Genomic DNA, 24,222 nt, shown 5'->3' on the forward strand with positions numbered 1-24,222 from the left:
TCCCCTGAAATTTAAAATGCAACTCATTAACTCGTTCAAACCCCACATACCCCAAGCTCACAATCCAAGATATCTGCTCTATGCATCAACAGTTATGAAAGTTGTAGTTTTTCTGGGTTTTTTTAAGCAATTATTATTGTGATTTTATTTTATTTTATTTTAATTTTTTTGCTTATAAAATCATGCACACAGCATTGTCTTGCTCCCTGGACTTGTCGCTCACTATGGTATTTTTATGTGAAAAATACTACCTAATGTGTTGGTTACCAAGTTGTTTTGCTAATATTGGCTAATCCTGTAAATGAGCTAACAACATTGACTAGCTACACTGCATTGTAAACTGAGCAAAAAATTTACATCAATGTAACTGCTGCCCCATCAGTCCTCTTTCACGAGGTCTCATTGGGGGGCTGCATATTTTTATAGTACTCTGAATTGCAAAATATTGGAGCAATGCATCTTATTTTATAATTTGCAGTGTTGTGTGACAACTAGAATGCATTTTGCATAGGTGTGACATCATTCCCAGCTGTGATTTATGACTTCCAAGGTAAACAGAACATGTCATTAAAATGTGTCCAGCATATTGCCTTAGTAGCCACTGCAAAATCAATGGACCTAGCTTCACCTGCTAATTAGCGCTATCTTGATGCTTACAGTGTTGACATATAAATTAAATAATACTAAAATCTATCGCTTCTCAGCCTTTTGGCTAAGATCAAGTGTAGAAATAATACTAAAATCTCACTCAACAAAATTATTGGAGTAACTTCTTAGATGGAGCGTTAGTACAATTAACCACACACCAAGCCATATTGCTTGGATATTTGTAAACATTCTCAGAAAGAGCAAAAAGTCACACTAGCTCTAGCAGCCATCATTAGTGGGGCCCTGACTTGGCCACACAGCTGTCATTCAAAGTTACCACATCCCTAATCCTTCATAAGATTATGGTTTAAAATACCTTTAAAAATAGACACAGCCTGATACAGATTAAGGAATTGCACAGGCTGCATTTGTCCCCATGCAGAATTGCAAAATTGTACCCTGGTGCTGATCCATCCTGTGCCAGGTGTGGTTATGGCCCTGCTAACCTTAGGGCCCTGTCCCACTGGGGAGAGGATTAATTGCGCATGAATTGAGCATACAAATCGTGGGTGTTCGTTGTCGTCTGCAACAAAAACGGCCAAAAATGACAAATATCCCAGTATGAATTACGGATATATTAATAATATATAGCGAATATATGATGAACAATCACGGTTGTATAACGCATGTAGTGAGGAAACTGATCCGACACATTGCGATTATCACGGCAGTATTACGGGTGTATTATGAATGCATCGTGCACGTATTGCGCGTGCATGGCATCTGCATTGTGGTCATAAAAGAAGCTCACTCAGGCCGTCTGCATCACTAATCACACCAACAATACAGCCTCTGGGGCATTTGCTGGACTTGGACAAGTTGATCACAGAGTTATTGTTCATTTTGTCATGCGAGGGTTAACTGTTCATGAGTGTGTGTGTGTGTGTGTGTGGGGGGGGGGGGGCTTGGGGTGTGAGACTTTTTTTTTTTTTTTTTTTTGAGTGAGTTGTGGGTAAACAGCAACTCTTCCTTTTTGTTGGTGTTAAATAAAAGTCCTGGATTGCAGCAGCTATTACGTCTTTCTGGATCTACACAGCCGGACCGGCACTGACTGGCAGGTATGTCGCTTTCTGCCACATACAGTACTTTGGCTTTACGTGACGTGTTTGTTATGCATTCACAGATTGTCCGCAAATCAGCTGCAAAGCAGATGTAATAAAAATGCTTTATTCATGGCCAGTTTGTATGCATTCGCTACAACATATTTTAGTTTGTGATGTGGACATGATGCGCACGATATATATCTGTTTTACACACTGTCCCAGTCCGAAGCCAAGCCGCAAATCCCTGTCAGTTGCGGATATCAGCGGTTAACTGCAGATATACAATGCATAGAGTGAGTATGTATTGTGTATGAATTGAGTATGTATGGAGTATGTAAGGCGGATGTCATCCGCATCCAGATTTTTGAACAGCTCAAAAATCCTGGCTGCGGACATGCGTGCCTCTGCGGATGATCACGGGCGTGTTCGGATGATGGCCGACTCATACAGGCATGTTACACGGATATGGCGGGTGTTTGGCGAATATGGGCCAATTTTGTGCACAATCCATACGCAAATCCTCCTAAACGCCAGTGGGACAGGGCCCTTAGTCACATGTTTTGGTTTTGTCCTAAATTGTATGTATTTTGGCAAGAAATATTTGGAACAGTTTCCTTCTTATGCAATAAGATCGTTTTGCCAAATTATATTACAGCTTTGTTTGGGGTTATACCACTGAATGTCTCTGTAGCGGAACATCAAGCCAGTGCAATAGCTTTTATAACATTACTTGCAAGACACTTGATTCTACTCAACTGGAAGAAAGCAGCTCCACCCTCTCAGAAACACTTGATGGAAGAAGTTATGTCCCACTTAAAACTGGAGCATTTGAGACACACCATGAGATCTGGAGACCAGTTCTTAATTTCTTCCAAACCCATTTTAGAGGATAGCCCTTCAAGTCATGTATTTGTTTTGGGCACCCTATTGTGTTTTGCAACTGTATTTATCCTACTGTCACATTAACATCACTAATGCTTACCCTCTAATGCCAACTGTGACTCCCTCGTGTTTCTCTTGTTTTGTCTTCTACCCATGAGCACCAACTGCTGTTCTATGCTCTTCTGTTGTGTTTTATGTTTTTGTGTGTTGTTTGAAATTTAAAGGCAATAAAAACATTTTAATAATAAAATACCTTTAAAAATTCACACACCCCCCCTATCCCCCATCCCTGTCTGCACAGCTGTCATGAACAGGGAATTAACTATAGAGACAAAACCTTTTTTATAGCAGGTGGTAAACATGTTCATTTCTGCTGCAAATTTGGGATTTGAATATGTTGTTCTTTGGAGATTGATTTGCTTTTTGAGTCAACCTCAAGTGGCCATTCATGGAACTGCACGTTTGGCACTTCTGCCATGGCTTCAGTTTCCAGTACCGGAGCTTACACTTGGAAATTATACAGATACCATCTTGATGATAATTTTTTTAAAGAAATATAAATAAATCTTGATTTTTGTTGGAAAAGTCATTTTTTTCACATATCAAAATTTGTGTTGGCAAAGGCATCCATTTTTAATCAAAATTCAAGCATGCATAAAACTTTTGCACAGAAAATATTTTAAAAAGTGCCTGTTGACTAATCACTGCAGAATAAAAAACCTCTACCATTCTCAACTGTGCAAAAATGATCATCAGCAGCACTCACATGCCATATGTTTGCATTGCAGGTATTAAATTTTTAAAGCAATGCATAATTTTGCTTCAAAGGCATGAGCACTCATCTACATTCATAACGCGCTAACCCATGCCTTAGGTTACTAAATGGAAGTAAAGTAGCAGTGACTTATTATGTATGAGTGCTGAACTTTATGCAAATATCACTCACATTCTGCTTTGTAGATCAATTGAAACGCTAAAATTATCTGGATTTAGAATGTTAAATAATCATGTCTGATTAGATTAGAAATGTATTAGATATGAAACATTTGTTGTTTCATTTTTTGAGAAAAACTGCAAACTTTTCTGAAATACTTGGACTGCTCGTTGATGATCCCAAATGTTAACGCCAGCCCCGTTTTTTTTTTTTTACCCCTTAGGATGAGTCAGAAAAAAACAATTCACCCTCAGAGTATTTCAATGCAGGTATGTTTGTCCATATATTCCACAGGATTTGCTTTGATATAAAGCTGAATTTCTGTTGGCCTTCAACAGTTCTGAAATGAAATGAAATCAAAGGAATAGCCACTGGAGATGAGCAGCTCCTTTGTGAACCTGTACTGTCTTGCTGTAGGCACACACTCTACTTTACTCGCTTATAACCCCAATGACACGTTCCTCCCAAACCTGGTTAAAGGTCTGACATCTCTTATTGTGAGATCAAAGGGAAGCCTGTCATCACTGGGTCTTCCATCTCTTTAGTACTCAGGCCAATAGTTGACATTACTTTGAACTTTTACTGCGTGCGTGTGTGCACATGGACATTAGTACGTGCCTGCGTGCATGTAGCTCTAACAAAAATGCCAAATGAACAAAATCTCCAAGGGACTATTGTTCCCTTATTGTGTTGATTTAAGTGTGAACTCATTGGTTGCATATACATTTAAAGACATGCAGGTTCGGTGAATTGGAAACTTTATAATTGTCCAAGTCTCCCTTGTAATAGAGATTTCGATCTCAATGGGACTAACCTACTTAAATATATCACAATACAAGAAGGGCCCTATTTTGATGATCTAAAGAGCATGGTGCAAATGCATTTACGGCATGTACTTTGCTATTTACATGCATGAAATCTGAGCACAAAGTAAGACGCAAAGAGGTTTTCATTAGTCAAGCGATAAGATTTGACAGCTCCGAATGAGGCACCCCCAGAACAAGAAAACATTGCAGTTCTTTGAATGGCCACTTGAGGCTGGCTTCAGAAAGCATCCGGTTCCTATAGAAGTCCATGATAAAATGCTCAATTTTAGAGCTTAATAAACATATTTATGCCCTGGTACAAAAAAGGGGAGGGGGGTGGTCTCTTCATAGCTGTCAACCTGAGTCCAGAAAGAGCAAATAGGGTGCAGGTTTCTTTGTAACCACCAACTCCACCAGATGATGTCACTGATTAACAGCAGATAGGATGAGTTCATCAAGGAAATTACCTGGTGGAGTTATTGGTTACAAAGAAACCTGCACCCTCTTTGCCCATTATGGAGTCAGGTTGACACCCATGTCTCTATACCTAGTCTCCCCCTCCATGACAACTGTGTAGGGGTGAATTTTGTTCTAACTCCTTAGTTTAAAATGTTTTAAGCCATAGCATTATGCATAATTAGGGGCGTGGTCGCTTTGACAGACAGCTTGTGTGTTGTTGCCGAACCAAGACTCAGAGCTGTTTAGAGGGTCATGTATGTGGTCAGAACGAATATGAAACCACATGTTGATTTGGCACAAGTATTTTTCCAGATGGTCTTCCTGATGCAAGTCCACATTACACTGAGAATGGTCTTGAACCTGGAACCTTCTGTTTTGGAAGGAAGTGCATGCTACTTGCATCACCACACTGTGGATATAACAGGTGTTAAAGGCCACAATATTTACATGTGTGTTTAGACAAGGGCCATCACAGCTTCCAGCTCTGTCTATGTTCCTAGTTACTTCCACACAACTCTGTCAGTGTAAATCTGTTGTCTCATCAAAAAGTAATCAATTATATTTAATACCTGCACTCAAGCCATCCATTATGAAACACTACCACCCAGTCTACAAAAATCAGCCCAGTCTCACACTTATTTTTTTTCACAATACCGTGATTTTGCTGCCAGTTTTATTTGATGTTTAACCCTACCCCTTCTCCCAACACTAACATTAACCATAATTAACCATAGCCCCCATGCACCCCACCCCATGTCTCACAAAATTTGGTGATACTGTCGCAAATTAATTTTGTGATACCATCATGAAAATGTGAGGCATTTTGTGATGATATCACGTACTAATAGATGAAATTGCTTTTTGTGATGCCATCACAAACTGGCGTGAGAGCAAGTTGGCAATAATATGCATTGGTAAAACACCCAAACAATGATTAGCCTGTTAGCTTTTGCTTGTTTACTAAGTATTAGGGATAAGCAAGTACACCACTATCTGTATCTGTGTCTGTACTCGTAGTGGGCGTGGCCTAAATCAGAAGTGGGCATGGTTTAACCCAAAATGGCTAGGGCTTAAATTAGTACATTATTTTAAGTCTGAAATTGATATGGTTTGATCAGAAGTTGTTATATTTATTGTTTATTTGAAAACTATTTACAGAACAACCTCAGAATTCAGATTCAATGCTTTTGATCACAATAGTAAAGGAACTATTTACAGAACAAGTTTTTTTTATAAACTCAGAACATGAATATGTTTTTGATCACAATAGTAAAGGAACTATTTTTCAGAAAAGGGTTTTTATAAACTCATAAGAATATTCTTAAGTGTATGAATGAATAACAGAACAGCCTCAGAATTGACATTCAATGGAGAAGGAAATTATGAACTACTAAGTATGCATGAACAAGCATTGTCTTACTCAACATATGATGAAACAATGATTTTTTTTTTCAATGATTTATTTTTACTACCTAACGTTCTTGGCTTTTTTCCACACAAAGTTAAACAATATTGATTAAGGTGTGTCTGTGTCTGTCTGTGTGTGCAAGACTGTCTGTCTGTGTGTGTATGAAAATTCAGAAAGGTATGTTGTCTATAATATATTCCACTTCTAAAGAAGAAGTCGTGTGTGTGACTGAGTGACTGTGTGAGAGGGAGAGAGAGAGGTTGTTCGACTGACCAATTTATTTTTATGAACTGCAGTGAGAAAGTGTCAGATACTGCATGCAGCCATATTCAATAAAAAATATGAATATAGGCTCATTTGTGTGCTCAGCTATATGTGTGTAAGTGGTCTGTAAGACTGTTTACTTTTTAATGATCTGTGTGAACTTGGTGATTCATGCAAACATCCAGTGATGGCAAACAGGGAAATAATATGTCAGCCTTGTTCACTGTATTCTTCTTAAAAGCACCGTGTTCAGTACGAGCAAAGTTTTCCAACTGACTTTATATCACCAACAAAACGAAGAGCAAGCAAACGGTTAAAAAAAACCCGACTGGAGTGGAGGCAGTGACCGACGCGACATGAGCCGTTTTCAGCTCTGTCTTGTCAAATGCAAAGCGCACAATATGAAACAAGTTCACCAAGTAACTTTAAATATCATACAAACTGAAAAAGAGGCGAGCTGAAGAAAACTTAGAATTAAGTCAAGCACAGAGACAGAGAGATCCTGAGTGAGTGTGAGAGAGAAAAAGAGAGAAGCTGCAGACAGATGTGTCCGTGTAGGGAGAGGTGGGCGCTGTGTGTGACTGGCCAATCAGAGAGCGTGAAGACAGTCAGTTAGCCAGTGAGAATTTTCCTTCAGCACAAGCACAGATATTGATGAGTTGTATTCGTATCATGCTCGTACTCATCAAAAATGCTTAATCTGTACCCTCGTAAGTACCAAATGAAGAAGTGTTTGGGCTTCATTCATCAGGCAGGTCTTGCTCATGCTACACCTCGATACCCATTTATGTGTTGACTAGTATTTAGGCTGTGATACAGACAGTCACTCTATTTGCACTTCTAACCCACTCTACAGAAAACCTATGGGCAACATTATGGAGCATGTATCCAGTATATATAGAGTCTTCATGTATATACAGTCTATGATTCCAACAAGAGAGACTCTCCATGTTTGTCCTACATACCAACTTGGTGGGTGTGTCACAGAAAGAGTCCAGGTACAGACCTTTGTGACATATGTCATGGAAATCAACAATGAGCCACTTTATGTCTGAATTTTGCTTTTGGCTGATTTTCCTAAAATTGTGCGCTTTTGCCATTGTAAAAGACACAACCGGAACCTAAGAGACAGATGAAAACCCGATTTTGGACAATATGGCCCCTTTTAATGAACAAAGGGAAAGAAGAAAAATTAGAGAACAAAAAGACAGAGATAGGGTTTGTATTAGGATGTGACAAAAGACAGCAGAAATGAGCTTCTACGACATTTATCATGTAACATGACCAGTGTCTTAGTACTTCAGCAGTCCTCATTGTAACATCCAGCCACAGCATAATTTATGTTTTATATGGCTTGAACATATGGCTTTTAGGTTTCCAGAAGCTATTTTAAAATGACTCCGCTATTCCTCAGAAAGTCCATTAAACTGTGCTATGCAAGCAGCACGACAGACTTATGACATAACCATCACGGCTGAAGTAATTAGTCTGTAGTTATAAAAAGAAAGGTGGATATAATGGCTGGCTGCATTCTGCAGTGAGAGTAATCCATTTTCCTGCTTAAAACTTTTATTATCTCATTGTTCCTCATCCTCCGTGAGAGATGTTTGTCCAGCTTGTTGGACAGCGCAAGCGTTACTGCAGCACAAATCTCACATTAACACATGAACGCACTCAGGTCATTAATAACAGTCACACAATCATGCACATACACACAAGGTAGGAGCATCATAACTCCCAGTGCTGTTCTGTCAGTCTCACCACCCCCTCAGGCGCTCAGGAGAGCCGAGGTGGAAGGACTCTGGGCGGAGTGCCTCAGGTCTTTCACCAAGGGGCCTATATAGGCTCTTCTGTCCACTGGAGGGTGAAATGAGCCCAGGTAGAGCATACTGAGTGACGGCTGCTGCAGCAAGGCCAGATAGGAAGCTCTTCCACATTGAGCCCTCCTGCATGTTTTCCAGGAGATAAATTGCATATCTGGCCTGGGAGTGTGGAGTGGAGATGCTCCGTCAGTTTTTTGAGTACAGAGGCTTTGGGCTCCTGAGTGTGTAGGATAGTGGTGGTGGCAGTAGTGGTGTGTGTAGGGGTGTCAGATCAAAATTCTGAGTTATTTGTTTGCATGACTGGCAGCATGCTGCTCAGAATCGATCAGTCAAGTTCAATATGGTGCCAGAATGGAAACACACCCCAAAACAAAAAGTTTTCTTTTAAATGCAGAAAGATAGTTGGTGATATACTATAATGCGCCAAATGTCATCTCAATGTTAATATAATTCTTTTGGAAACAAAAAAACATATGCGCTCATCTAGTGCTTGATCAGACCCAGTTCTGACTGAAAAATAAGACATCTTATACACCTTAAAAAAATTATTTAAATATATATATTCATTCATTCATTCATCTTCTACTGCTTAGTCCAATTAAGGGTCGTGGGGGGCTGGAGCCTATCCCAGCAGTCATAGGGCGCGAGGCGGGGTACACCCAGGACAGGACGCCAGTCTGTCGCAGGGCCACAAATAGACAAACAAACACAGACACACCCACACACACACCTACGGACAATTTTAAAGATGCCAATCCACCTAACCCGCATGTCTTTGGATGTGGGAGGAACCCGGAGGAAACCCACACAAACACGGGGAGAACATGCAAACTCCACACAAAGGCCACGGGAATTGAACCCACAACCTTCTCGCTGTGAGGCAACAGAGCTAACCACTAAGCCACCGTGCTGCCCATATACATATATATATCCTCCTCTGCCTCCATGGAAATCATCATGTGTGTAGCATGATTGAAAGATAAATCCCACTCATCACTCACTCATCTTCAACTGCTTATCCGGAATCAGATCGCAGGGGCAACAGCTCCAGTAGGGGACCCCAGATTTCCCTTTCAAGGGCCACATTGACCACCACCAATTGGGGGATCCCAAGGTGTTGCCATGCCCGTGTGGAGATATAATCTCTCCACCTAGTCCTGTGTCTTCCCTGCTGTCTCCTCTCAGATGGATGTTCCTGGAACACCTCCCTAGGGAGGTGCCCAAGGGGCATCCTTACCAGATGCACAAACCACCTCAGCTGATTCCTCTCAATGCGAAGGAGCAGCGGCTGTACTCCGAGCTCCCCACTGATGACAGAATGTCTCGCCCTATCTCTAAGGGAGACACCAGCCACCCTCCTAAGGAATCCCATTTTGGCCACTTGTACCCGTGATCTAGTTCTTCTGGTCATGACCCAACCCTTATGACCATAGGTGAGAGTTAGACTGAAGACTGACCAGTAGATTGAGAGCTTCGCCTTTCGGCTCAGCTCCCTTTTTGTCACAACAGTACATTCAAGTGAATGCAACACCCTCCCTGCTGCACTGATTCTGCACCAGTGAGTGTTGGAGGTCACAGGCTGATGAAGTCAACAGGACCGCATCATCTGCAAAAGGCAGCGATGAGACCCTGAGCCCACCAAACTGGAAATCTTCCTCTGCCCAGCTACACCTCGATATCCTGTCCATGAATATCACAAACAGGATTTGTGACAAGGCACAGCCCTGGCAGAGGCCAACCCCCACCGGAAACGAGTCCGATTTACTGCCGAGCACCCGAACACAGCTCTCACTTTCTGAGTACAGAGATTGGAAGGCTCTAAGAAGGGACCCCCTCACTCTATACTGCTGCAGCACCTCCCACAATATCTCCTGGGGTACCTGACCATACGCCTTCTCCAAGTCCACAAAACACATGTAGACTGGATGGGCATACTCCCAGGCACCCTCCAGTTTCCTTGTGAGAGTTTGGATCACGATGGAACCCGCATTGTTCCTCTTCAATCAGCCAAACCCTCCTTTCCTGCACCCCCGAGTAGACTTTACGAGGGACGCTGAGTAGTATGATGCCACTGTAATTGTCACACACTCTCTGGTTCCCTATATGGGGACCACCACCCCAGTTTGCCACTCCTTAGACACTGTCCCAGACCTCAACGCAATGTTGAAGAGACATGTCAGTCCCTCCACACCCAGAGCCTTCGGCATTTCTGTACGGATCTCATCAACCCCTGGGGCCTTGCCACTGCAGAATTGTTTGACTATCTCAGTGACTTACACCAGGGAAATTGCAACCCAGTCTCATGACATGTCGTGATTCAGCAGCATAAAATACACATTAATCTACTGGCTCATGATATTGTCACGAAATGTGTGAAATGTTCGTCATGGCAGCACAAATTTGTTCTAATACATTTTATGATGGCTGCATGAAATTAAAAGTGAAGCGGGGCGGGGGGGGGGGGGGGGTCGGGGTCCCTTCTGTGAGATCAATAAAGTCTTATCTTAAGGTTAGGGTTGGGGTAGGTTTAGGGTTAGTCATAGTGAGTTTAAAAAAACCTGCCACGAAAATTTGAATAATTTCGTGACGGGATCATAAAAAAAAACAAAAAACAAAAAAAACATGAGACTGGGCTGGAAATTGATGATAATCCTCCATCAGCTTCCAGCTCTGCCCGTACTATGGAGGGTGAATTACAATATTTGTTTATTGTTTTGAGCTACACAAGTTGGCTAGAATAAACTCACTCACTCACCCACTTGTCTACATTTTTGCTGTCCTCACTCTATGCTGTTACTGGTGATGAGAATATGGAGTGCTCATACTGAGACTGCATCATACAGAACAGCAAACTGCAAAATGTAAAGCTGATTAACAAGCAATACATGACTTCTTCCCAAGAGCAAAAACCAACAACTTTCATCAGATTGATTTAGATGCAAATAGTGTACTCGCACATGGTGGAAAATGACACTTGTTTCCTATTTTCCCATTTTTACCCCCCTCTGTGCACTGCTTTGCAAATTAAGTGGATTGTTTGTGACAGCTTGATGCAGGCGGAAGCAACAGCAAGCAGAGCTTTGGATTGCAAATGTTCCCTGAGGGGGGCCGGCCCTGGTTTGATATACTTAATAAACTTCAAATCCAGCAGGCTGGCAGTGGCAGCACTTCGGCTCCTACTGTTCTCGCTTTCTACAGTGAGACATGGGGCTCTGTGAAAATGTGGAAAAGTTTAGACACTTTTCAGGTAAGGATCAGCCAAAAAAAGTGTGCATACTGTATGTCTGCCCATTACAGTTTTTCTGAATTGTGAAAACACTAAACTAAAAATTGGCCTGAACTCATTCCCAGAATCAACTCTTTTGATAAAGCCTTAAGCAGTTTTCACCTAGTTAGACACAATTTTCAGATCTAATGCAGTTTTTTTTTTTTTTTTTTTTTTGCAATGCGTACTCTAAAGACGTTCTCATTTACTCAACACAGTTTTCACTGTAATGCGTAATGGACACAGGTGTCACACATTAAACACAGTTACAACACTAATGTCATCACTTAGGCCTCCTGACACTTGCACGACTTTGATGCACATACTTGCACGCACGTTGTCGTGATGATCCCACCCGCTGTGTTCCCAGCTGGACGCCGTGCTTTGTTCCACCAGCTGCCACATGCTGAGTGCTGGACGCTGTGTATATAAAATAATTGTTTCATAACGGATTAATCATTTTCTTTGCAAGCTGGCTGCTGAAAATGGCTCTAATCGCTTCCTGAATTACAGAGGACCATTCCAGCCAGAGCCCTTTGTGAGCTGGAGAACGCATTTGGAACCATCTAAAAAGGCAATTATTTGTCATGTTTACATTGTCATGGCTTGGTAAAATAGTTGCATGTTCTTTTTCTTTTCTTCTTGTGTGGAGCTGTAAAAGTATGTTTGTGAAAAATTTACCATCTTGTTATAATTGATCAGACGAGCTGCACTCTGATGCGGTCCGCTGACGCAACCACTCGCTCTGTTCACGTCTTCTTTGCTCCACTTGATGAGTTGCACATAATGTTGGTGAGCAGATCGTGCCACGTTGCGTGAAATTTATGCATGAAAGATTTTTTGAACATTTCTAAATTCCACGCGCCGACGATCCTCTCGCTTTCAGTCTCCACAACGTTAATGATTAGTTTACTCTCCTGCACGACACAGGTCATGCAAGTGTGTGCATCAAAGTATCAGTGGGCCTTTACATTGGCTTCAGCACATCATTAGCAACAAGTGTGAACAGTTTGGAGTCGTTGTGTGTAAGTGATTACATCAGTGTTGTAATTGTGTTTAATGTGTGACACCTGTGTCCATTACGCATCACAGTTGACACTTGACACATTTTGGCTCCACACTCTTGCACATTTGTTTTTATGTATGTCCACATGAGGACAGCAAGCAGACACACATGCATCACAGTGGACAGTTGTAAGTTCATGTCCGTCCAAACACAGTATGTGTTCCCCAGCCATGACGTCCAGAACCAGAGACCTCAACAGCTCCAGCTGTCGGCGGCCACGCCCCGTGTCAGTTCAGCATACACACCAAAGTGTCACTCGGTGTCTGTGTTATGTGATTATTTGTTTTTAGTTATTTTTACTGCTATTTAGTTATTCCCGCAACACATCCGCAACATGTGGCAGATGTGTTGCAGATGGGGGGTGGGGGAGCGCAACACATATGCGATTCACATGCACGGTACATGTGTTGCGGGGAAGCAGACACTCTGGCACGCCACATGTGCATTGCTGTTTTGCAACGCCACACTCGTGAGGCACTTAGCCAAATTTCACAGCTAGCTCCAAAATGATCGCCTGCTCACTATTTTCTTGTTAACAGTGCAAATGGCCACACATTTTCTAAGTGCCAAGCTAATGGTGATAGATGTTCATGTGTGTCACCTGGAAATTGTCCGACACCTGCCGCGAGGGGGATCGAATGAGCTCTCACAGGGCACACTGTTATGTGCTGGGGTGTTTGGCTGGCTTGGTTTTTGTTTTTCTGTTTCTCCCACCAGGTGGTATGCATTCAGGACTGAGTGGCTGAGTATTAGGACCTCACCCTGAACACCTGAGGCTTGTTTTCACGTGCAGGTCATCAGGGCTCACAGCTGTGGTGTATTCTGTCTTGATCAGAGATTGCTGCACTTAAACCCTGAATGCACAGTGTGTGATTGCCAGAGACTCGACCTTGTGAGCAGACGTGTGAGATCGACGTCAGGAGAACAATCTCACCATCACGGATGCAGAGACCGCTCCAGGTTTGACGCCACAGTCTGTGAAGGAGGATTGGGTGAGGTCTCACGCGCTTCAGCACACTTCCTGAGGTAATTTGGTTTTGGTGACTTTTATGAAGTAGTGACAGTAGATTTGGTGTCCCTCACACCTTGTGTTATTGAGCTGTCACGTTATGTTAATTGTCGAATCAGCTTCTGCTGCAGTGGAGATTTGAACTGAGTTGTTCCGTGCCTGCAGGGTGAGAAGCTGATATATATTTAAGCCAGGAAGTGTTTGCTGATTGTGTGTACCTTTGAGCTGTGTCTCTCTGGGTGGAGAGTGTTGGACTCACCTCATGTTTTCTTTCTTCACAGACTCGGTTTGTCGTGGCCACCTGGGGGGTGTCGGCAGGGTCCCTGGGTCTGAACTGCTGTGGCTCCGGACCGTTTGCGCTGCTGAGAGCGCGCCGTGTTTTCACCTCACCAGACCGGACATTTTTGGTTGTTTATCACTAAACTCACTATGATTATTAAATTCTGTTATCCTTTGAACCGTGCTCTGCTTATTTTATGCTGGGTCCTGTCAAATGCTGGGTCGGTGCTCCGACCGCGTCCGACACATAACACACACTCTTGTCTTTCAGGCACTGTTGTGTGCAAATAGTTGTAGCAATAGGTGTACGAGGCATTGAAGGCAGCTCTGATTTTACACGTACTGCATACGATTCCTGCTTTGTGCCCAATTCAGCCACATTTGTACTATGTGTGAAGGGGCCCTAAAAATGGTGCTGTCACAGTGAGAAAAATTGATGTAACAATTTCCATAATTTTTTTGTTGTTGTTATTTCAGTTTAGTTACTTCATAGTGCCACAAGACGTCTCTAGTTATATAAGCTGAAATAACTTTACGTAGTTAAGTTACAGCAAAATAACCCAGAAAATCTATGCTAATTGTTACATCACTTTTTCTCATTGAGACAGCAGTTCATTTTTTAGAGTGTGGACAAAGGTTCCACCTAAATCTCAGCCACCACACAGTGGATAGTACTGTCAAGTGCAATATCATTCTGGTGTTACTGTACTATGCATGTAATCTACAGTACTGTAAACACTTGTTTTCATTGTTTTGTGTTTTGATTTGAACTATGGAGTACTCCGTCTTTCTTTAGGTGTTTGTAAGAAATTTCAATTTCTTTGTCAAAAAAAACAAAAAAACTTGAAAACAACACTTTTGTTGCGAAATACTGTAACTTTCAGCTCTTGTTTGAGAAAAAGTAAATAAAAGTATACTGACTTCAGTGTTTTGTGTAAAACACATCATTGTGTTGCTGTTGATTTGAAAGTGCTTCAAAATGGTGCATGTGTGTATTATTTTGTTGCTGGAATGACATTTTTAGAAGAGATTGTTAGGTTTTGATTGTAGGGTTTTATTTTGACAGAGCAGTGAGGGGTTTTACAACAAGTGTTGTGTCTTGTCTTGCTTGTGTGTTGTGAGTGTGTTGTGTGAGTTTTGACACAGTGAGCCAAATTTTGCAAAATGTGTGTAAGTAATCAGCAAAAACTGTAATGTGTGACAGAGATTTTGAACATTTCAGCATTTTTGCACAAAGCCGCGCACAGTTTACAACTGTTTGTGACGAGTTTACTTTCCTGCATGGCAGAGTGCATGCCACAGCAGCTTTAGCCAGATCACAGGTGAGTTGAAGGTGATACAAAGATGGAGGGCAGCTATCTGAAAGGCAGAGGAGTATGAGGTCGAGTGAATGAGAGGTGGTGGATGAGGAGGATGAGGAAGAGCAAGAGTGAGACCAAGAACAGTAATTTCAGATGAAATACGAGCAACTGTAATTGATCATGCTCTTGTGCATGTCATGAGAATGAGGGAAGCAGGACAGAGGGTACAACCAAATCTGAGAAGGTTCTTTGTGGCCACTAGAATCAGGAGATTCAGAGAAGAGAACAGGTCATTTCAATTTGATTTTTGTTTTTCTTTCTTTGTTTTGGTCATTGTATACAGATATTTCAGTCCATCACTTTGCCAATATAGAGGACACTGTGTGTGTGTGTGTGTGTGTGTGTGTGTGTGTGTGTGTGTGTGTGTGTGTGTGTGTGTGTGTGTGTGTGTGTGTGTGTGTGTGTGTGTGTGTGTGTGTGTGTGTGTGTGTGTGTGTGTGTGTGTGTGTGTGTGTGGGTCCACTACTGTTTATACCAGTGACATGTGGTGAGGTTGATGGCTGGTGAAGCACTCACTTCATCACAATCAGATTTACAAACATATTAACCCCACAGAGTAGCTTATTCACTGTTTGATTGGCAGCAGTTAATGGGCTATGTTTAAAATCTCATGTCAGCATTCTTTACACATACAAACTGTAGCACACAAAAAAGCACATTTAATTAAAAAATGTTATTATGGTCTTACCTTTACTTATAAATGAAGTCCACATGTGCCGCTCCTTCTGAACAAAAGCATCAATGACTTGTTTGTGGAAATTTTCTTTTATCTTCCTTCAGTTTTAAAAGTCTCTCTGTCTCAGTGGAGATCACTGCCAGGGAAGAAAGTCATCCTTCATCAGTCCTGTTCCGACTCTATGTTTGGAGCCTTTTCTGGCTTTGAATGTGAGTGGTCCACCGCTCATATTTGATGAGACTTCTTTGTAAATTCTTTAGGCCACAATATCCCATCTGAGTCCAAACATTGTCACAAGTTTAGAAAATGAGGCAGAAAAAGGCAGTTTCTTACTGGACGTCCACACACCCAGACTTTACGTGTGTATCGCTCCATTTGAAAAGAGCGGGTCTTCTGTTGTCTGAACCAAACCTTTTAGCTATGGTGTTGGTTTTCCTTTAATTATTACCTCCTGCTCTGGCCCGGCGCCAGAAAAAAAAAATATTAAGGGGGGGGATGAGTTTATCACAGGGGGCGGGGTCGCCCACCCCCCAATAAAAAACTGAGCACCAGAGGGAACGTGCCTCTGAGCGTACGTAATGAATTGGGTGCGCTCCTAGAAAGCTTGTGTATTTAGGCTACACCGTTGTAAGAGACCGACTGAATAAGAGTAAAGAGTGATGACAGTAATTTTTAAATTATTATTTGAATGTATAGACCCTCGGTCAAGTGATCTCCTGCATACCACAAAACCAAACCAACAACTGATCTGAGAAACGACACGAGACAGTAGATTAACCCCACATACAGCCCTCCATCACAAGCGCAAACACAGCGCAACTGGGCATGACAGTCACACAACGGGTCAAAGATAAACCTTTCATTTAAGATATATTTACAACAACACATAACTTTAATATCTGTCACTGCGGGCGACTGCCCGTGAACGGAGGGACTAAGAAAATGCATACCGCACGACAACAGCATGTTATTTGCATTATTATCACTTTTTACTGAGATACACAACACGTAACACGTACATAAAAAGTTGGCTGACTTAACTTTTGTCGTGTCGGCTCTCGGCTAGCTGGCGCGTGCTGCTCTCCAATTTAGCCAGTGCGTCCTCATCAAGCTGGCTGCTTTAGCTGCTGTTCATTGTCGTACTATCCATGAGAAAATCATCCGGAATATCCATATTGGTACCAAAACACACTTCTTTTCATCTTTTCCTCTGCGGACAGTTTTTTTTTTTTCCCCCTCTGGGGACAGTTTTTTTTTTCCCCCTCTGCGGACAGTTCTTGGGCTGCGCGCTATGACGTCATTTGTTTACGCACAGCGGGCGGATATAGCCAGGTGCCGTCGACGTAAATCTATGATACCAGCCCAGCAACGCCCCGGTAAAGTGATAATAATATTGAATAACTAATATTTTGCTATATTTTCCAGTATTTCTTTTTCTTTCTTTTTTCTTTTTATTTTTTTGATAACTCTCACATCCGAGGGAGCGGGATTGATGACGTGAAGGGGCGTCGCCCCCAAACACCCCCTCGTGGTGCCAGGTCCACGCCTGCTTCGATTGAAAGTCCAGTTTAGAAAATTGTTTCAGTCTGGATATGTAATCCTCCATTCTGAATGTAAAGTCCAGGAGAGAGGAAAAAATAAATGAACGTGTTGTGTGTCTACCTGGTACCTGCTCCTCTGCTCGCTCTCGCTCTCTTTCCAGGTGGTGTCACTTGTGGAGCTGATGAGCACATCTGCCTTTAATCAACCTGTCTCCATATAAACTCTGGTTCAACAGTTCATCAGCGCCAGAAACTCAGTGGTCATAACCTAGTAACCTGGCCTCTCTATTTCTGCATAGAGCCTTTCTGTCTGTGTTCTGTTGCAGCATTTTTGACTTGCTGTTTGAAAACTGCATTTTTGCTGCGTTCTGACACATTGCATTTTTCAAGCAATTTGTTCAGTTTGGTTACTGAGTGACTGTGAGCTGTCGTGCTCAGGTGTTCATACACCTTCACTCATACTGTCCTCCTCTGCAGTGACACCACCCTCCATCAGCTCCACGGGGAGCCACCTGGACCACGGACTACCACCACCTCATCTCTCCTTGGATCTCCACCTGCACCTGGTCTCATCGGGCTGCGGCCTCCTGTTTCCACCGCAATACAGGCTGGGTCTCCACTCTCCAGACCTCCTTATCAGTATATACTATTTCTGCAGTATTTTACCTTGTACTCACTCCTGTACAATAAATCTGATTTCCCTCATCCATTCAGCCTCCCTGCTTTGGAGTCCAGTTCTGGTTTTTGGGTCATGACCATAAAAGAACAGCTGCTCTTGTAGCTTGCTGTCACTTATTCTGCAACTGAGGAGTTGCTGCAAGAAGAACCCCTGGGATCACTAGTGCCCCCTAACATGAGGCAGGAGAACTGCGTGTGAAAATTCAGCGATATTGAATAAAAAATAATCTAAAACTGGTGAAGTTAAAAGGAAAATAACTTTATAGTCCAAATCACTGGATAACTATAACCATTTAATTTATTTTTTCATTTTACACACAGCCTCACCTGTCATCATGACAGCATGTCAGTGGTGATACAGTAGTGTTCAGAATAATAGTAGTGCTATGTGACTAAAAAGATTAATCCAGGTTTTGAGTATATTTCTTATTGTTACATGGGAAACAAGGCACCAGTAGATTCAGTAGATTCTCACAAATCCAACAAGACCAACCATTCATGATATGCACACTCTTAAGGCTATGAAACTGGTCTATTAGTAAAAAAAAAAAAAAAAAAGTAGAAAAGGGGGTGTTCACAATAATAGTAGCATCTGCTGTTGACGCTACAGACTCAAAACTATTATGTTCAAACTGCTATTTTAGCAATCCTGTGAATCACTAAACTAGTATTTAGTTGTATAACCACAGTTTTTCATGATTTCTTCACATCGGCGAGGCATTAATTTTGTTGGTTTGGAACCAAGATTTTGCCCATTTACTAGTGTACTTGGCGTCATTGTCTTGTTGAAACACCCATTTCAAGGGCATGTCCTCTTCAGCATAAGGCAACATGACCTCTTCAAGTATTTTGACATATCCAAACTGATCCATGATACCTGGTATGCGATATATAGGCCCAACACCATAGTAGGAGAAACATGCCCATATCATGATGCTTGCACCACCATGCTTCACTGTCTTCACTGTGAACTGTGGCTTGAATTTAGAGTTTGGGGGTCGTCTCACAAACTGTCTGCGGCCCTTGGACCTAAAAAGAACAATTTTACTCTCATCAGTCCACAAAATATTCCTCCATTTCTCTTTAGGCCAGTTGATGTGTTCTTTGGCAAATTGTAACCTTTTCTGCACGTCTTTTATTTAACACAGGCGTCTTCTAACTGTCACAGAACTTACAGGTAACTCCAGACTGTCTTTGATCATCCTGGAGCTGATCAATGGGTGAGCCTTTGCCATTCTGGTTATTCTTCTATCCATTTTGATGGTTGTTTTCCATTTTCTTCCACGCGTCTTTGGTTTTTTTGTCCATTTTAAAGCATTGGAGATCATTGTAGATGAACAGCCTATAATTTTTTGCACCTGCGTATAAGTTTTCCCCTCTCCAATCAACTTTTTAATCAAACTACGCTGTTCTTCTGAACAATGTCTTGAATGTCCCATTTTCCTCAGGCTTTCCAAGAGAAAAGCATGTTCAACAAGTGCTGGCTTCATCCTTACATAGGGGACACCTGATTCACACCTGTTTGTTCCACAAAACTGACAAACTCACTGACTGAATGCCAGACTACTATTATTGGGAACACCCCCTTTTCTACTTTTTTTTTTTACTAATAGCCCAGTTTCATAGCCTTAAGAGTGTGCATATCATGAATGCTTGGTCTTGTTGGATTTGTGAGAATCTACTGAATCTATTGGTACCTTGTTTCCCATGTAACAATAAGAAATATACTCAAAACCTGGATTAATCTTTTTAGTCACATAGCACTACTATTATTCTGAACACTACTGTAGCATGTCAGTGGTTTATACAGTACTGCATGTATGTGTCTGTAAAGGCATGTTCTCTTTTTGTAGAATTGCAAGACTGCCACATGAGGGTGGAAGGACTCCTGTGTTCAACCAGCAACAAGAGGTTCTCCTTGTTGACATGATCATGCAGAATAATGCCATCAGACTACCTGAAATACAACAGCGAGTTCTCGAAGACAATACAAACTTTGACAGAATCAACAGTGCCAGCCTTTCCACCACTGATCATGTTCTCCAACACAACAGGGTGCACACGAAGCAAGTATACAGGGTACCCTTTGAGCACAACTCACAAGTCAAAGATCAACGATTTCAGTATGTGCCCTTAGCCTGTCATGAATCAGTGGCTATGTGATTGGCTGCAAAGTGAAGTAGGCGGGTATAAGTGGGTGTCGTGCTCACATTGCGTTCAAGGCGGTATGTAAAAATTTTATGGTGTATTTTTATGTTGGCGTGCCAAGCAACAAATCAGAGTGTTCCATCATGCTGTTCACATTCTGTTCCAAATAGATGCAAATACTGTGGTTTTATCAATTAGACAGCTATAAAAAGATCAGATAGTCGTGTCAAATACAAGGATATTTTGAATGTGCGTCGGCCGTTTTGGTATTTTGGGCGTGCGTCGGCCATTTTGTGATATGCATCATGGAACACTGACACAAGTAAGTCAAAAAGACACATTCAGTACTGATCATTCACACAATAGCACAATACTGCATACAACTGTCAAGGTGCACTTCACTGTAATGTACACTCGACAGCATTGGTCTGTCTTTCTGTAACACAAAGTTATCTGTTTTACAGAGAATGTTTGAATTGGATTTCATGGAAACACCACAATTTTTTTTTTTTTTTATTGATGGAGCCGGGTTCAATCTGAGAAGGAGTCTTGCTTGATTTTGCTGTTACATTCAGCTAACTGTAACATGCTCTTCATTTCAGTTTTGTCTGGTCTTTGGCCTTTTGCAGTACTGTATATACAATGTTGTATCCAGACATTCTATATTGTATTGCTCGCAGTATCTACACTGCTTAATATTTTGTAACGTTCTGCTTGAAGACACAATATATTTACTGTAGGAATAAAGTTGTAGTTTTGATGTAGAGTGTACTGACTATTCAGTAGTGTTCTTCAGTGGCAGTCCTAGAGTGATTTACTCCCCGGGCGAAACCCCCTGCGTGCCCCCCCGCGCACACTAACATGGCCACCACCTCGGCCCCACCACCCATGAAAACACTAACTTTGTCCAGAACACCCACAATCCCACAAATTAACTCACAAGCTCAGCAGCACCCGCTGCTCGGTAGGGACAGAAACTGCGATAGAAGTCAGAAAGAGTGATAAAAGTCAGTCTCCAAACACAAGCAGCTACAAAAAAACCCCCACCAGAAATAGAAGCTCGATTTGTCGCTAGTCGTTTTTAACAAAGAAAATGCCGCTAAGAGGATTAGGAAAGTCTCCGGTTCAACTCAGAACAGAATGAAAATAAAAAAATGCTCCCACGGATGTTTACACCAAAAGATCGCTGATTTGCTCATTTCGCTGTCAATCAAAAAGGGATTCAGCCTCAGACAGATCATCCAATCATCATGCAGAAGCTGAGTGTCCGGGCCAGCCGAGGCCAGCCCACTGCCCCATAGACCCCCAGACACGCTGAGCGTCCGATGGGCGGGACAAAGCCCAGCATTTATACAATGACACGTCTCGTTTCGCTGCATGCTTTGTGTCGCTATTGAACTCTGTGGACGCTCAGCGTCCACACTGTTTAAAGCACTGTGAAGCTGCGGGAATGAGTGAGAGGAAAGCCGCGTCGTTACCAGTGATAAGAAGCTGATTCTGAACAAAAGTTGAGCGCGTTGTAACCACGAACCCCCCCCCCCCCCCCGTTTTTTTTTTACCGTTTTTTTTTTTTTTTTCCCCGCACGATCATGCCAGCCCCCCCGCGATACCGCCCCAGGCGGCTTCCCGGTCAGCCCGCCTCCAGGACCGCCCCTGGTGTTCTTACTTTTACTGATGGTGTATGAATGAACACATTTGGATATTGAGCACAGCACAGAATTGTTTTGAGGTGATTATTTGATTATGCAAGAGGATTCATAGGTTCTGTGAATTTAGCTTGAGCATTTGGGTTTTGTTTACAATTTTGAGAAAAGTGTAGGTTTCAGCATTATTGTGGTTGTGGAGGAGTTTATGCAGAGGTGGGCCGTACTGGCTTAGATATTGTCAGAGTGGGAATTTATTTTCATTCATGTTTTATCTATTTTACAGAAATCATTCCATTTAGTTATGTATTTATTTATAGCGATTAAACAATTTCTACTCTCCCTGAGCAATGTTGCTTCCAGATCAGCTCATGATGACAGCTTCATTTTATCCTTTCAGATTTCACCCTGCTGTTTTTTTTTGTTGTTGTTGTTGTTTTTTTTAATAAATTTAAAGAAAATGTAAATTGTTTTGCCTTGTCCTGTTCTTTAAACAGATTTGGAGTTTTCTGTGTTGAACATGTTCTTTGACACTCCACAGCCTCCTGGCTATCTGAATCTGCTCTCTTTCTCTGTCAGAGTTGCTGGTGCTGCTTCCAGAAGACCAGACTAACCTCACACTGGGATTTGATTTCTACCATCGGAATTATTCAAGAGTTGAAATTAGAGACTCTGCACCAAGATGAGCCATTTGTACTTTAATAACTGACTCACTGTTTTCTCTCTCTCTCTCTCTCTCTCTCTCTCTCTCTCTCTCTCATCGCTTGTAAAAATCTTGTAACTGTTAGAATGGCCTAAGCAATGAGTCACCCCTCTGAGTCTGGTCTGCTTAAGTTTTCTTCCTTAAAAACACCAGAGGGAGTTTTTGCTGACCACTGTCGCCTCTGTGCTTGCTCGGGGGTGTTGGTGAGGTTAGACCTTACCCATGTGAAGCACCTTGAGGCAGAATTGTTTTGTCTTGCTCTTTAAGTGCTGTGTAGAAGGATTTTGTTAAAGAATGTGTAAAAATTCTATATATATACGAGGGCTGTCCGTAAAGTATAGGTCCTTTTTATTTTTTTCAAAAACTATATGGATTTCATTCATATGTTTTTACGTCAGACATGCTTGAACCCTCGTGCGCATGCGTGAGTTTTTCCACGCCTGTCGGTGACGTCATTCGCCTGTGAGCACTCCTTGTGGGAGGAGTCGTCCAGCGCCTCGTCGGAATTCCTTTGTCTGAGAAGTTGCTGAGAGACTGGCGCTTTGTTTGATCAAAATTTTTTCTAAACCTGTGAGACACATCGAAGTGGACATGGTTCGAAAAATTAAGCTGGTTTTCAGTGAAAATTTTAACAGCTGATGAGAGATTTTGAGGTGATTCTGTCGCTTTAAGGACTTTTCACGGTGCAAGACGTCGCGCAACGCTCTCAGGCAGCATCGTCAGCCTGTTTCAAGCTTAAAACCTCCACATTTCAGGCTCTATTGATCCAGGACATCGTGAGAGAACAGAGAAGTTTCAGAAGAAGTCGGTTTCAGCATTTTATCCGGATATTCCACTGTTAAAGGAGATTTTTTTAATGAAAGACGTGCGGGCGGATTGCAGCGTCGGCTCGCAGCCGCCGCGACGCTCCGCCACAGGAAAAACACCTCTGTTGGAAGCCTTGAGGACAAGATGGAACATCTCCTGGAGGTCTCTCACAGTTTCTGGAAAAATTTGATGCAGCAAAGCTCCAAATCGTTCAGACATTTATTCGCAATAAAAATCCGACGAGAGGGGTGGACCACTGCTCACACAAAGCCTGCTCACAGGCGAATGATGCAACCAACAGGCGTGAAAAAACTCACGCATGCGCACGAAGGTTCAACCTTGGCTGATGCAATCACACGTGATTCAAATCCATATGGTTTTTGCAAAAAATAAAAGGTCGGATACTTTTCTAACAGACCTCGTATTTCTTATACTGGAAAAAGTCGGACATTATTCTCCCACAGGCGATTGCGCACAATCAGTGCATCAAGACTTAAGAGTGGATCTGGACATTGTTGTCCAGCTGGCAATCAGTGCATGAGGACTTGTAGTGGACCTGGACATTGTTCTGTGGCTGGCGATCGTGGGTGATCCCTGCATGAGGACTTCTTTGGTGGTGTGGACTTTACTCGATTAATCTTGTAAAACATTCTACAAGTGGGTGAGTGCCCTGTTCAGATTTTTTTTTTTTCATTGTGAATTTTGTTCTCCTCAGTGGAGCTGATAGGCTGTGTTTTTATTTTACTTTGAGAAAGTCTGTCGGATTTGGACCTTGCTGT

General features: G+C 42.2%; 1 pseudogene; it reads left to right on the plus strand.

Moving 5' to 3' along the window:
• The first annotated feature begins 692 nt into the window (after window positions 1–692).
• LOC117508057 lies at window positions 693–838 on the plus strand (annotated as a pseudogene).
• The last annotated feature ends 23,384 nt before the right edge of the window (window positions 839–24,222 follow it).

The sequence above is a fragment of the Thalassophryne amazonica genome, chromosome 3 (assembly GCF_902500255.1).
Source record: "Thalassophryne amazonica chromosome 3, fThaAma1.1, whole genome shotgun sequence".
NCBI classification, from domain to species: domain Eukaryota; kingdom Metazoa; phylum Chordata; class Actinopteri; order Batrachoidiformes; family Batrachoididae; genus Thalassophryne; species Thalassophryne amazonica.